This window comes from Haemaphysalis longicornis, unplaced genomic scaffold (assembly GCF_048455015.1).
Source record: "Haemaphysalis longicornis isolate Haplotype H1 unplaced genomic scaffold, Haemaphysalis longicornis Haplotype H1 scaffold_5, whole genome shotgun sequence".
NCBI lineage: Eukaryota > Metazoa > Arthropoda > Arachnida > Ixodida > Ixodidae > Haemaphysalis > Haemaphysalis longicornis.
In genome coordinates this window covers 127,230,260-127,243,288 of record NW_027526385.1, presented here as the reverse complement: position 1 = coordinate 127,243,288, position 13,029 = coordinate 127,230,260, and the positions used below count along the sequence as shown (strand labels likewise).

Below are 13,029 nucleotides of genomic sequence, written 5' to 3'. Positions count from 1 at the left end.
CTATATTTATGTTTCTTCTAACACACAGAATAAAATTGTCCTGCATATTTCCTCCCAGTAAAATCTTGAATTTCTGCCCTGCAACTCCGTTAAACTTGGCACAAGAGTAAGCAAGCTGCCCACTTTAACATGCTTCCACAGAACTTTGCCTGTGTAAGGAAATATTACTTAACAGTGGAAACGTTTCTTTTCAGCTCCTGTTGGCGCCGTCCTATAGGGCAACATATTGTCTTCATTTTGGTGTCTCATATTCTATAAATCTTTTTGTTTTTTTCTGCCCTCTAGGGTCAGTAATCTGTAAAAGCTAGTTTGCTTGTATCGATGTATTAGAATGTCGAGAGTGACCGGGCTAGTGCGTGTGTGTGAGTGCGCATGCGTGTGCATCTGTGTGTGGGTGCGCGTGCGTCTGCGTGTCTGCGTGTGGGTTTTTGTGCGTCTCTGCGTATGCGTGCGTGTGCGTGCTTGAGTGTGTGCGAGAGTGAGTGGGTACACTTCATGTCAACAACAAGGACGGCTGAAGAGCAGGCACTGTGTCAAGAAATTTCGCCTGCCTGCGAAAGAGGCCGCACAATGCTACGTAATTAGTAGAAGATGTACTGCCAGTAAGTGGTCGGAGATTGGATAGCAGCACTAGGCGGCACCAAGGCCGCTACGCAGACCAATATTTCTTTATTCCTCGAGATAGAAACTGCGGTCTAATATACCGCAGGTTTAAATTTCACGAATAAAAAACGTGACTGTGCCAATAAATTTCATTAAGAAATAACTAGGTACAAACTTGCAGGCAAACGATTACTGCTTTCACACTCACACACGCAAGTAACTTTATCTGTCACTGCGAACCACTTATTTTGCATCAGATATTGCTTACTGCTTGGTCTCCCGCGGAAAACAACTTGCATCAGAATATTCTTTCTTGTTTGTCAAATAAACATTTACAAAAGGCGGACATCATGATTTTTTATACCTACCTCACCGTGAAACGAAGATCAAAAGGCTGCACTAAAACGTAAAACAAAACAACACTCCTTCATTTTTCGTCCGAAACTGTTCGAACCAGTTTGAACCGGTTCTAACCGGAACAGAATGGTGCTCGTGAACAAAACCCGCGGCCATACCTAAACCCCTTTAACCTGAACCTGAACCGAACCTGAAAACATTCTCCTTGAATATCCGGGGTAGTATAAGTTTGGTTTTGCTTGGTACGCGTTAGAACTATAGAACTTTTCTCGGCTTGGAGGAAGCTGTGTCTATGTTTTCTCATGGCTACCCTACCGGCTTAACTGACTGCATCTTTATAAGCTGTACGTGATTTATCTTAGTATATATTCAACATGTTCCGCACTCTTGTATCTCTAAGATCGTCGTAACGCTTACAATCCATCCTTTGAGGTACTATGAACTCAATGCTTCTTTTGTTAAAACGCGGGATAGGTTTCCATTAGGTTCTAGTGGGTGTATCAGTGTGTCCCACAGAACAAGAACGAATGATGTTTCGTTGTGCTTATTGTTAGTCTTTGGCCAAATACGTGCGCTTCTTTTAACAGCTCTGTTACTTTTTGGATTCCAAGTCCCAGTAGCCGTTCAGTAGAGTTGCTTGTTTGCAGACACATGGCTCGTTCATTCGCCTCTTTATAATGTTATATTCTTTCTGGAGCCGTGTGTCTCAAACTAGAGGGTAATATAAAGCGTCAGTAGTTGTATTCATGGCCAAAATCCGCACGTGAGAAAGCGTGTCAACTTAATGAATCCCCGTGATTTTTACACTTATTGTAACATAGGGGTCACCTTTTCTTCGTGACATTGATCCTGCCCATTCGGAGGGTATAAAGTGGGTAAGTTGGAATACAAGCGAAGGGCCAAGTGCTCATCGTAAAACAACTCCCAGCCCCTCTAAGAAAGCAGCCCGAGGTCTTCTTATACAGACCAAATTGCACCAATTCACCTCCTTGGATATGGTGAGCGTAACCTTCACCGAACATTTAGGCATATTAAGACTTACAATTTCTCCACCGGACAAAAGCCTCACTAAAACACAAGAGTACATCCTCCGGAGAATTAAGACCCACACCACCCACACTAGCTATAATATACTTCGGGTATCCGAGATTATATCTACCTTTTGACCGCACTGGCAGGAGGGGGCAGACGCATACCACATAGTACAGGCATGCCAGTACATAATCAGTTACACCCAGTCACAAACCCAGTCACACATACGTCAACGGAGCAGTTCGAACAACATGTCACTTAAACAATAGCTTAAATTGTAAAAGTTTCCAAAAAGTCTTTGCACGGAAAAGCCCGACCGGAGCCGAGCCTGCCAGAGTTTGCTCGAGTTTGCTCTCATGTTTGCTCGTGATGCTGATAATTATCGGCGAACAGCCAGCGCTAAATGTATCGTCCTCTCTCTGTCAAAATGATTGCGACTGCGGTACTAAGGTGCAATATCTGCACCACATGCCAAACTTGTAGCTGTTCGATATCTGGTCTATGTTGCTAAGCGCATCGGCACTGAAGATTGTTGCGCCAGTAAAAGAATTCGTACGCCTCTGGACAATGCCCACGCAGTTCGTCCAGCCACTAGTGCAATAAATTTAGTGGCAACTTGTAATCCTGGTGTTGTTACCAGTTGTTGGCATGAATGCGCTGAGTTGCTTCTCAGCCTTGAACGTTCGGTTACGAGTCGTTCCTAACCACGCCAGTCACTTTTATTCCTAGCGCCTCACGACGGCGGTGCTTTATTTATGGCCTGATGTTGCTCATAAAGTGGGTGGCTAGAACTGCGAGGTAATCGCAAGAGGCAGGCAGCTCCACGAGAGAGGCAGACACGGTCACTGCAATCGTTTTCACCGTCGTTCTCCTGGTACAGCAGCAGCGACCTCTGTGCGATGGTGGGTGTGTCACAGTGGGCGAACACCGCGTACCGCCATCTGCCAGTTTGCGTTCAACAAACGTGTCTTCGTTTAGCTTTGCGCTGCTTCATTTTACAGTGCGTTTCACAGAGAATCCTGCTGGTAGGTGTCGGACAGAAATTGAGACCTTTTTCTTAGTAATGTCTCGGTTAGGTAGGGCAATAACGGCAAGATTTGGGCTTGTAAGACACCGCAGCTGAGGGTTTGATGACGGTGTTCAAATGTCGCTTAAATTCTTCGCAGGTCCAAAATGGATGACGACCTCAGCCCCGTGCATGAGAAAATTGCTGCGTGAATTAGCAACGAGTCAAGAATCCTGAAAGGATGGTTTTCTGTTCGTAAGCTTAACCCTGGTAAGGTGTCAGTAAATGCTGCCCGCTTTTGTCACCGGCAATGCACGCACCGTCGAGCTGCCTTTTGTAGACGTATGTAGCCGATCCGAAGCGTGTGAAAGCCGACCTGTGTTTTCAGGTTTCTGAAGCATGTCTACGCGCTTAGGCTTGAAGCAGCTGACTGAATGTGGTGTCCGGTGGTTATTAATTTTGTAATGATGCGAATTCTCTGTGAAGCAAGTTGAGCAGCGTCCGTGAATCAGTCTTTGGCCTGCCTCCGGTTTTCTCTTCGGTCGTTTATGATTCAGACGAGTTTGTTTTCGTGATGCGTGTCAGCACAATGAGCAGTTCCACCACTTCTCTACCAGTACTCGATGGTTCCTCGCAATGATTCCCAGTGATGATTAAGAATGGTCTCTCTTTATATACTTCAGAGATATCGGACAGCTGAGATTCGGCCATTGGGGCACCTTGCCGCATTACTTCGTCGGCTAGAGCTGGTAGATTTTCCAGAGCTTCCTGTAAGGCCTCGCTTTTTATGACTTGGGAGGCGATTTGATACCCAAACTCAAATAGTGGCAGCTCAATGTTATTTTTGTCGTCGTTTACATTGCTACATGTTTCCTCGTCTTCTTTGTGCGCAGAATCAAACAGTGGTAGCTTTAGGTTATCTTTGCCGTCGTAGCCTTTGCTGCATGTTTCCTCGTCTTTGTCAGACGATTTGCCCTTCTCTTCGGCAGTTGTATCCGCTTATTTATCCAGCTTGTCCTTTCACATTTGAACTCTTCATTCTTCGTTCTTGCTGGCTTCAGCTGCCACGCCCTTGCTACGGCCTCACCTTGTATTGTTCGGGAATCATTTACCTGGCCATTGCTTACAAACCAACATTTACGTAGATTCGAGATATGTGTACAGACTACAATAGCAGAAGTATTTTTCGGAGCACGAGGGGAACGAAAATTAGTCCCAATAATATAGCAGTCCGTAATAAATTGGCTTTGATTCACACTTGAAGGGGGTTGGAAAGCAAAGCTGTAAACGATAGCACAAAAATTGGCCATGCGACTTCGCTTGAATTCACAAACGTGGCCCTACAGAGAGTGAAACGAGAAATTCTGCCTGCAGTTACCTGTGATTCGCCAAAAAAGCGCCCTCCACCTCCTCAGCCGCTGAATCAAAAACAAAATCGAATTCGTATTCACCAATTGAGAAAACTGAGTCCCATAAGTGGCAAGCAGTGCGCCAACGTTAACGTTTGTCTAGCACCCAGAGGTCTGTATGTATTCTGTACATTTTGTTTTCCCGCCCTGCAAACCAATCCTTAACGTATCTTTGCCGTACAACCACTTAATTCCGGTGGGTACGGGTTTCCCAGGAGGCGCTGTCGAACAAGAATCACGCCGTGCGAAGCAAGCTCGAATAGCCGCGAAGCTGCGGCAAAACAGGCCTAACAGAACCGTTGCTAAAGCAGATGACAAAGCCCTACCGCCGACGCACCGGAAAGCGAGCAGGCTCTTGCGTGCGGGGAACGCAGGGTTAGTTCCCCGCGCCATATAGAGGGTGCTCCGTGAGTAAAACCCTCCGCCGCTTGTCCCTCTCACCCCGCAGCTACCTCCGCCGCGTTGGAAGTAATTGTCGCGCACGCTGCGACAATACCGTAGGTTGTTAAAGGCAAAAAGCTTTGCTTTAAAATCTAAGTGTCATTACTCCTGTGGGGCAGCTGGCGGTCCCTCCGGAAAGTGCGGAATATCTCAGCAAAAAATGTCCGGATTTTGAGATTCCGAAAAAACGATGTGCTACTGCAGTTGCGCGAAATAATTTTGTCGACTATCTTTTAGTCTCTCCGTAGGGACGAGAAGCGGTTCCTTATGACACACGTTGCGTTAAACTGAATGCAGTCATACAGAGTCTCATTGGCGAATTTCTACCTCAATCGATTATATTACTTCACACAATCACGTGTCGCGATTCTCGACGTCGGGAAGTACAGAAAGCGGTACAATGCATCCCCGCTATCTTTTCTAAGTGTGAGCTGTGAGGTTGAAGTAACTGGTAGATGCACGGGCTTTTCCCCTGCGTGGAGCAGGAAGAACTCCAAACAGTTTTTTTTCCTCTCGTTGAAGCTCTCGGGAAGAATCAGGTGGCTGTCAATAGTCGTATGGTAAAAGGTGGAAAACTTTTTGCTGCGACATACCTCACCGTTTAACGTTGAAACAGGCCACTTCGGCAGAACTTCTGCCGAGGTCGACGTGCCTGAGCTGCGGTGATACAGGTTGTCTGGATTGGATGAAGTGCCATTGCTATTACCCACCATGCCCAACGCAATCAAAGACTTCAAGGTGGAGTGCAGCCGGTTGGTGGCAGGACAGATATTTCTGTCGTAGGCGAAAGCGTCGAATAGCCCGCGTTGAAAAACATCACGTTTTTGTAGGTCTGAGATTATCCAGTCTATCTTATTCTCTTTGGCCTCCGACGTCTTTTATTGTGAGCAAATCCATGGCGTCTTGCAAGTCAAGCTTAGGTAGAAAAGGTTTTTGAAGGCATTCGATCGCTACACTCAGCTGTCTAGGAATGGCGCCGTGAAGAATGCGTTGCTGTAGAAAGTTTATTCATCGTAAACTTCCGCTAGTTAGCCGCTAGTCGGGGAGGGCAAAACTATACAAACAACCGGCCTAGGGCACGCCGGAGCAGCAGAAACTACATAAAAATAGGGGAGTTTCGGAAACCTCAAGCCAGAAAGCCATGACGGTCTTTCTGATCACGTGCGGCTAGCTTCGCAAGTTCTAAAGCACAAAATTCAAGTGGAAGAACAACGCGGGGCCATGAGACGCATAGGCGTCGTGAAACAGGGTGGTTATTTTTAAGCACAAGGCAATCTTACATTAATAATAATTATGGCTTACGCCTACCCAGAATACATTTAGAAGGTATCAAGAATACTGAACGCATCCGGAACATGCAACCTCTCGTATCAACTTTCCTATTCACTGGCATAACTAACTGCTTTAAAAACAGGCTGATGCCAGTCACTCCCAGGAACACGAAACCCTGTAAATATACTCCACAACAATCCTTCCTCACTTTCACTGCAATGGTCGAAGAATTTCGTGTGAAAAGCAAATATGATCAATACAGCTAATTTCGGCAATGAAATCGCAATCTTCTCTAAGCTCACTTTTTAATTGCTATGAGGGGTGCCCTGTGCACCTCCTAGAACAACAAACCAGACTTCTTCGTAACGTGTACACTAGCCTAATTATCAAATTATAATGAAAAAAACTACGGCGATATTTTCACGCCAAAATACATTTGCAACACGCACAAATATATACTGCATTACAGAAAGGAAAAATATGTCAGCTAGGTCAACGCCCGGTATATCACCGCCTGAGTGCCTCAGAATAGTCTCCCGTTGCACTTTTATTTATATGTAATACCAATTCTTGCCCATCCGCGCCATTAACCCAGTCACGGCCAAAGAGAAGACCATGACCTTAAACCTGAGACAAAAGCTCATCCTTTCCACATTCAGCCCCGTTTCCAACGCGCCACTGAAAAACTCCGCGTTGGGCATAAATTCGCCTCACGGGTTCAAAAGTCTTCAACACGGCTTCCCTCTTGCCTCCCCAAATGGGGCGCAGAGAATTTCAAGGACGTCGCAAGCAGAGAAAAAATATTTTCGAGGAATACTTTTACTTGGCGAGTTCGGGAAATTTTTTGTTTTTAAAATAAGCCAAGTGTCCTGACAACTGATTATTTGCGTGTGTGTTCAAGTTACACAGAATGAGAGAGGTGGTAATGTTTGTAAATCCCCTGTACGTTTTTATTCACTCTCAAGCCAATCTGGCACTGTGGTATGAGGAGAAGCTGCTTCACCAGTTCCTGTGGTGGTGAGTTCTAGAGCCAAGTTGTCGTAAGTACATTCCCCTGCCGGCCAGCTGACGTGGGAGCCATCATTATTTCTCCTGGATTATTATTGAAAATATCCCTGCCTCTTCAGTGCAAAAAGAAGTGGTGCGCTCACGAGTCGCTTCCTATTGACATGCCGCACCAGAAGACTCCGGCAGTTCCAAGAGGCCGCGCTCGCTGTAAATTGCCCGTTCTCCCCAAAAATGACCATTTTCCCTAGTTTAATACTGCACAAACGTATGGAAAACTTCTCTTCTGCCTTATGATAGATATTTTCCTAGAGGTAAGCAGTGTAAAGGAAGTACACCAGAAATGCCTCGTTTTGAGCATAACTAGATGTTATGGATCGATACATACAGCAGTAGGGGCGCAATACAAAACCACCATCACGAGAAAAAAAACATGTCCTGTTACCTTCATTTTACCATTTATAACGAGCGCCGTCCTGGGTGAATTGGTAAGATTCGCCTCAATGGCATACCACACAAAATTATTGAGCTTCAACTTTGACGCGCCTACTCTATTTACGGCGTTAGCAAGTTCTAGTTTCAGTGTATAACATTGTTTAAATAACTTTAAGATTTCAGAAACATATTTGAACCAATCATAACGTGCCCAACGTTGTTGGTTATTTGTATAACATTTTTTTGTGCACATAGAACAATATTTGAAACGCTCTATTTAACGTGAATGGCTTGTTAATAAATGTGAATCACAAAAATCTTGATTCGGTTACGAATCAATAACATTGTTACATATAACATGAACGTTTTAATTTAGCTCCCGCAAAATAGTGCGCCATGTCTTGGAAGGTACGTAAAATGATTGTTTGATCGAGCAACAGCCGTAAATCTGCTTTCATAAAACTACGGCATCACCGTATGGTATTGACCAAGTAATAAAAGTAGCGATACATTTGTGCGTCGTAAAATGTAACAAAAGTGCGTGTTTGCAAAAACAGAAACAAGTGTAGAGTAATCAGTGCGTACCCGACACGGCGTGCCCTGGGGATATACTTGCTCCGTACACACCCCGCTGTAATTCGCACAGGATTCTACCAGTCCCTTAAAAGAGAACGCAGAAAACAAACAATTATTGCCAAAAACCGATAATGAAATAATACTTTATATCAAACTATCTTTTCTGCTTTGCGAAGCTGTCTATATCACAAGTTTTTTTTCTGCTTGCCTTTGTTACCAGAGCGTCCCTAGAGCTTTCCTCAACTAATATACCAAACTACTGATACGAAGGTATGTTATTTTTTTGGATCTGTAAGTACGCCAAACTAGGCACGTGGATACTATTTGCGTATAAAATGCGGTATATTACGCCTATGTTGATGCACTGTTATAGGGTAAATGTTTGTACTCTGTAGCATGTCCAACAATCTCCTGCGCTTAAAACGCATTTACTGCCACACCCAAGCATTTATTTTGTCGCCTTTGCTCTCAGCGGTAATAATATCGAATGATCATCCGGAAAAAACTATTTCAATCACTCACCATAGTTTTTTGCGCAACCACATCTAACAAAATTATTTTTCATCCATTTGTAGATATGCATATGTGCACATGCGCTGTCCCGCCGCTTTTGCCAGTTTTCAGGCAATGTGCACTCGTTTGTGCGTATGCATGTTTTTTTGTGCCATTCTACGCGGTTTTACTGGACGTCATTGTAACTACATTACGCTTGTTCCAAGTATTTCCGTTATACTGTATTACCACAATTTATAGTTTATACTATGTTGCTTCTAATCAATTTGTGTTCTCGCTTTCCCGCCCCTCCTTACTCAATGTACACAGACAACATTACTGTAATTAGAGTGTTCTTTTATATTACGTTTCTGTTATGTTATATTGCCACATTGTATTGTTTTAAACTATGCTGATTCTGTTCAAGTTATGTTTTTGCTTTTATCGCCCCCTTATAAATCATCCTACGGAAGCCTGCAGGTTGACGGTAATATATAAATAAATAAAAATAAATAAATAAATAAATAACAAAAACTAAATAAATAAATAAATAAATAACTAAATAAATAAACTATACACATTCCTTTTTTGTGGAAAGGAGAAAAGTTCAGGGGACCCATGAGCGATGTAAAAAAATACACCAGACGCACACACGCGTCTGAATTCGCATGGACATTTCCTAATGAATGAAGCACGGACACCACCGCGGTGGTTAGGAATTTGTGTTGGAAACTGTCCTTGTTTCTATAAAAATCATTATCATTATGATGCAAACAAAATTATGCCGCCAATGGGCATTATAACAGGTACAGTGGTGATTTCTGGAAATGAAAACCGACGTGTTTGAACAGTTGTAAGCTAGAGTGGTCGGGAGTAATTAAGTTGGGAAGAATTGGTTTGATCCGTTTCACGCACCCGCAATTTATTAGGCGTAATATATTTTGTCGACTTATTTGCGCTCCCGATACGGTCGGGCTGCGAAAGTACCAATTATCATGATCGTTTCTCGTGCGAAATGGAATAATATATATGTACATTCATACAATGCTACACCATTTCCTATACCAACACCCACGTTAAGCAGTGAATCGATCAAATACATATATCTTGTACTCAGTAACGATAGTGAAAACTGTCAAATATTATTCGTAATCCGCATCAAGAGAAACACAACAAAAGCAGTAGTGGCACCTGTCCGCACATGTCACCTCTGTGGAACATATTTTGATATGCAATAACTTCACGCCGCCGTAGTGTTTAAACAAAAACAGTGCCTAAGGGTTTTGTTGGTAACTCCGCATTAAATCTTCAGGCTATATCCGGGTTTGTGCAGAGTATTTGTGTGCTGTTGCTTCAGCAGTCCATAGGAACTGATTATTGAAACTCTGCGGACAAAGTAACTGCAACACTTCGTTGGCCTAGCGTAGTATTTGAAAGAAGAGTAGGCTTGTTTATATCTTGGGGTCATGGTTTTCCGAGTGCATCTTTTGTAATATTCGGATGGTGTTTTTTGAGTGTTTTGGTTACAAAATGGTTGGTGATTTTTGGTGTTTACATCTTGTAAATGCCCCATTCTTTTAAACTCAGCTTTCGGCTACTTTTTTTAATACCCCAAAAATAGGGGATATAATATCTGACCACCGTCATCAAAGAACGGTCGAAACAATTTTTTGTCTCAATGGTTCGTTGGCAGACCCAGATATATGCGCACAAGAACGATTACATAAAATAGAAACATGTTCGTTTCTCTCATTACAAACACAGTGCTTGTAATACAGAACAGGATACTTCGCGAGATTTTTGTTGCTAGTGGAAGCGAGCTGCTTCCGACTCACGATTCGAAGCATAAAAAAATTCTCTTTCTCCTCACGGGGCACCTTGGGTAATCTTCGTGACGGTATTGGGGACACCGCGGACCCCGAGCTCCCAAAGATAAGCCGGAACCAACCATGGCGATGCGTTGTAAGGTGAAGGGTAGAAATCACAAACAGCGGCCGTCGGAGCCCTGGTCAAACTCCGGCGAATGAGCTCCTTGCCTGTCTACCAGGGAGGAAATTCCGGGACCTCTCTCGGTATCAGGATAAGCCGACCAAAAAAAAATAACCCCGTCCACTGCCTTATGTTAGAGCGTATCGTATTTTAAAAACCACCGCCAAACGTGGCCCGTCGCTGGAAAGGGGCAGCAACGAAGTATCCTTTCCAGCTTTGCCATCGATTTCGAAAGACCGATAAATTATCGCGTTTTTTGATAATAAATGTCTGGATAAGACAAAGCCCACCACTTCCCACTTTGCGTTTCTAATTTCCATGCATCTTGAAAGAATTGTCTGCAAGTAGTACAAGGCTAAAAAACTGAAAGTGGGAGAAGTCCTGATTGACGTACACAACAAAAAGCAGTCCGCTAACATACTCGCACAAACGCACGTGGTTGGTGCTATCATCAAGATTACTCCACATCGCAGTCCTAATAGCTAACAGGTTGTAATGTCTTAACTGGATCTAATAAATGAGACCGAAACAGATCTGCTCGAAGGCCTTCATGACCAGCGTGTGACGACCGTGACGTGGATCACCATTCGTCGAAAGGACCTAGTAATACAGACCAAACACATAATCCTGACATTTGACCATTTAACACATCCCGAGTCGGTGAATGCAGGCTTCATTATATGTCCAGTCCTGACCTACATATCAAATCCGTGCAGCTGCTTCAAGTGCCAGCGTTCGGGCAGGGCACAAACTCGAAACTCCTGCCACGGCAGACCGACATGGGTAAATATGCAGCACAAAACCTCCAAACAGAGAACTGCCGCTCCATAACCTCCACTTGTGTAAACAGCGAGGGACCTCATGCAGCCTCTTCCAGGGCTTGCGAGAGTTCAATCAGGAAAAAGAAATAATCAATTTGAAGGTTACAGAGAACATCACCTTCCCAGCGGCGCGAAAGGGGTTCTCCTTGTTTAATCCGGAGAAGTACGCCGACGCACATCGCCGGGTGTGGAATTATGTGCGGTTTCGGCAGGCACTCAGTACCGGGAGTCAGACTTTGTTCCGCCGCTGCCCCACGCCTGTCATACCTAAAGTAGCGCAACGCGTCAGCACACTACTTTCTGATGCAGCAGCGGTTGTGGTGCCAACCATCTCAGTCCAAAGCGGTGCCATTTTCTTTTCCGCCATCTCGTCCTCTAGGACATTACAGGGTGCCGAGGGGGTGGACACTGGAGGCCCCCCGCCAACTCGGGCGCCCCCAAAGCCCTCAGCGGTTGCGGCTAAAACGAGTGGTCACCGAAGGGGAGCCTAGCCTAGGGGCCCTGGTCCATCGCTCACCCATTTGACTTGTCACGATGAGCTGGATTTCGGGCAATTTCTGCTTGCAACGCACCGCAAGCAGTGGTCTCCGACATCTAAGCCAACAGATGAACCCAGATAGCCCTATCCCAGAATAACAGCCACGAAAGACAACTCACGAACACACACACACTGGAGTCATTTCTATATGCAAGTATTGAAACAGAAAACATCAGTCAATGGAACTACTGAGGCCTTATTAAACACCTTGACGATGTGTCAGAGATGCTGCATGCCAATCCGACAAGTGTTCTTTGTGTCCAAGAAACACACCTCCATTCAACAGAAATTTGTTCAATAGGTGCGTGGTATTCGCAAAGGGCAGGAATGACTCCACATACTCTTGGGGCTGTGTGGCAATAATCGCCCGGAAATCCTTTGCATGCCACCCTATTACAATGAACCCTTTCCTTGAGGCTGGAGTAATCCACCCAGTAATATTTACTAGTTGATAATGGTATGCTCCATTTAAATTCCTGACGATTTTGCATTTTCGAGCTCCCACTTCAAGGAGTTGGTTTACCATCTGCCCGAACCATACATCCTCACAAACGACCTTAATGAGAACAATTCTTTTTGGGGCTCTGCTTGCAGAAATTGCTGAGGGCCCCTTATTGAAAAATTCTTAACATCGTCGGGAGCATGCCTGTTCATCAAGAAACAACCTACAGACTATAACATGGGACACAACACATACCCCTATCTTCATATGACAACTGGTTTCACAGTTCTCTTTAATTGTCTTGAGTGGGGTGTGACAAACAGCCCTATGGTAGGGACCATTTCCCCGCTTCACTAACATATATAGGTACAGGCCTAAGCAGTCCATCTTCTTATAAGGGTTCAATGAAAAAGAGCAAACTTTAAGACATTTACAGAAAATTTTAAAGTACACCACACAGCCATACCACACTTACATGTAGCGAAGTCACCCTACTCCTCGTGGCCCACATTGTCGATGCTGCCAGAAAGTCCACTCATTCCCCAGGTGTCCAGTGCGTCGCGAAACCCAAGGAGGCCGTGGTGCAATGAGGACTGCAGGCAAGCGCGAGA

General features: G+C 44.6%; 1 long non-coding RNA gene across 1 annotated transcript in view; it reads right to left on the bottom strand.

Moving 5' to 3' along the window:
- Nucleotides 1–13,029, bottom strand: part of LOC144139396 (uncharacterized) — a 124,700-nt gene that overhangs the window by 28,662 nt on the left and 83,009 nt on the right. The window contains exon 3 of the long non-coding RNA XR_013316182.1: nucleotides 8,146–8,220. This is a non-coding gene — a long non-coding RNA (uncharacterized LOC144139396). The remainder of the gene's footprint in view (nucleotides 1–8,145; nucleotides 8,221–13,029) is intronic.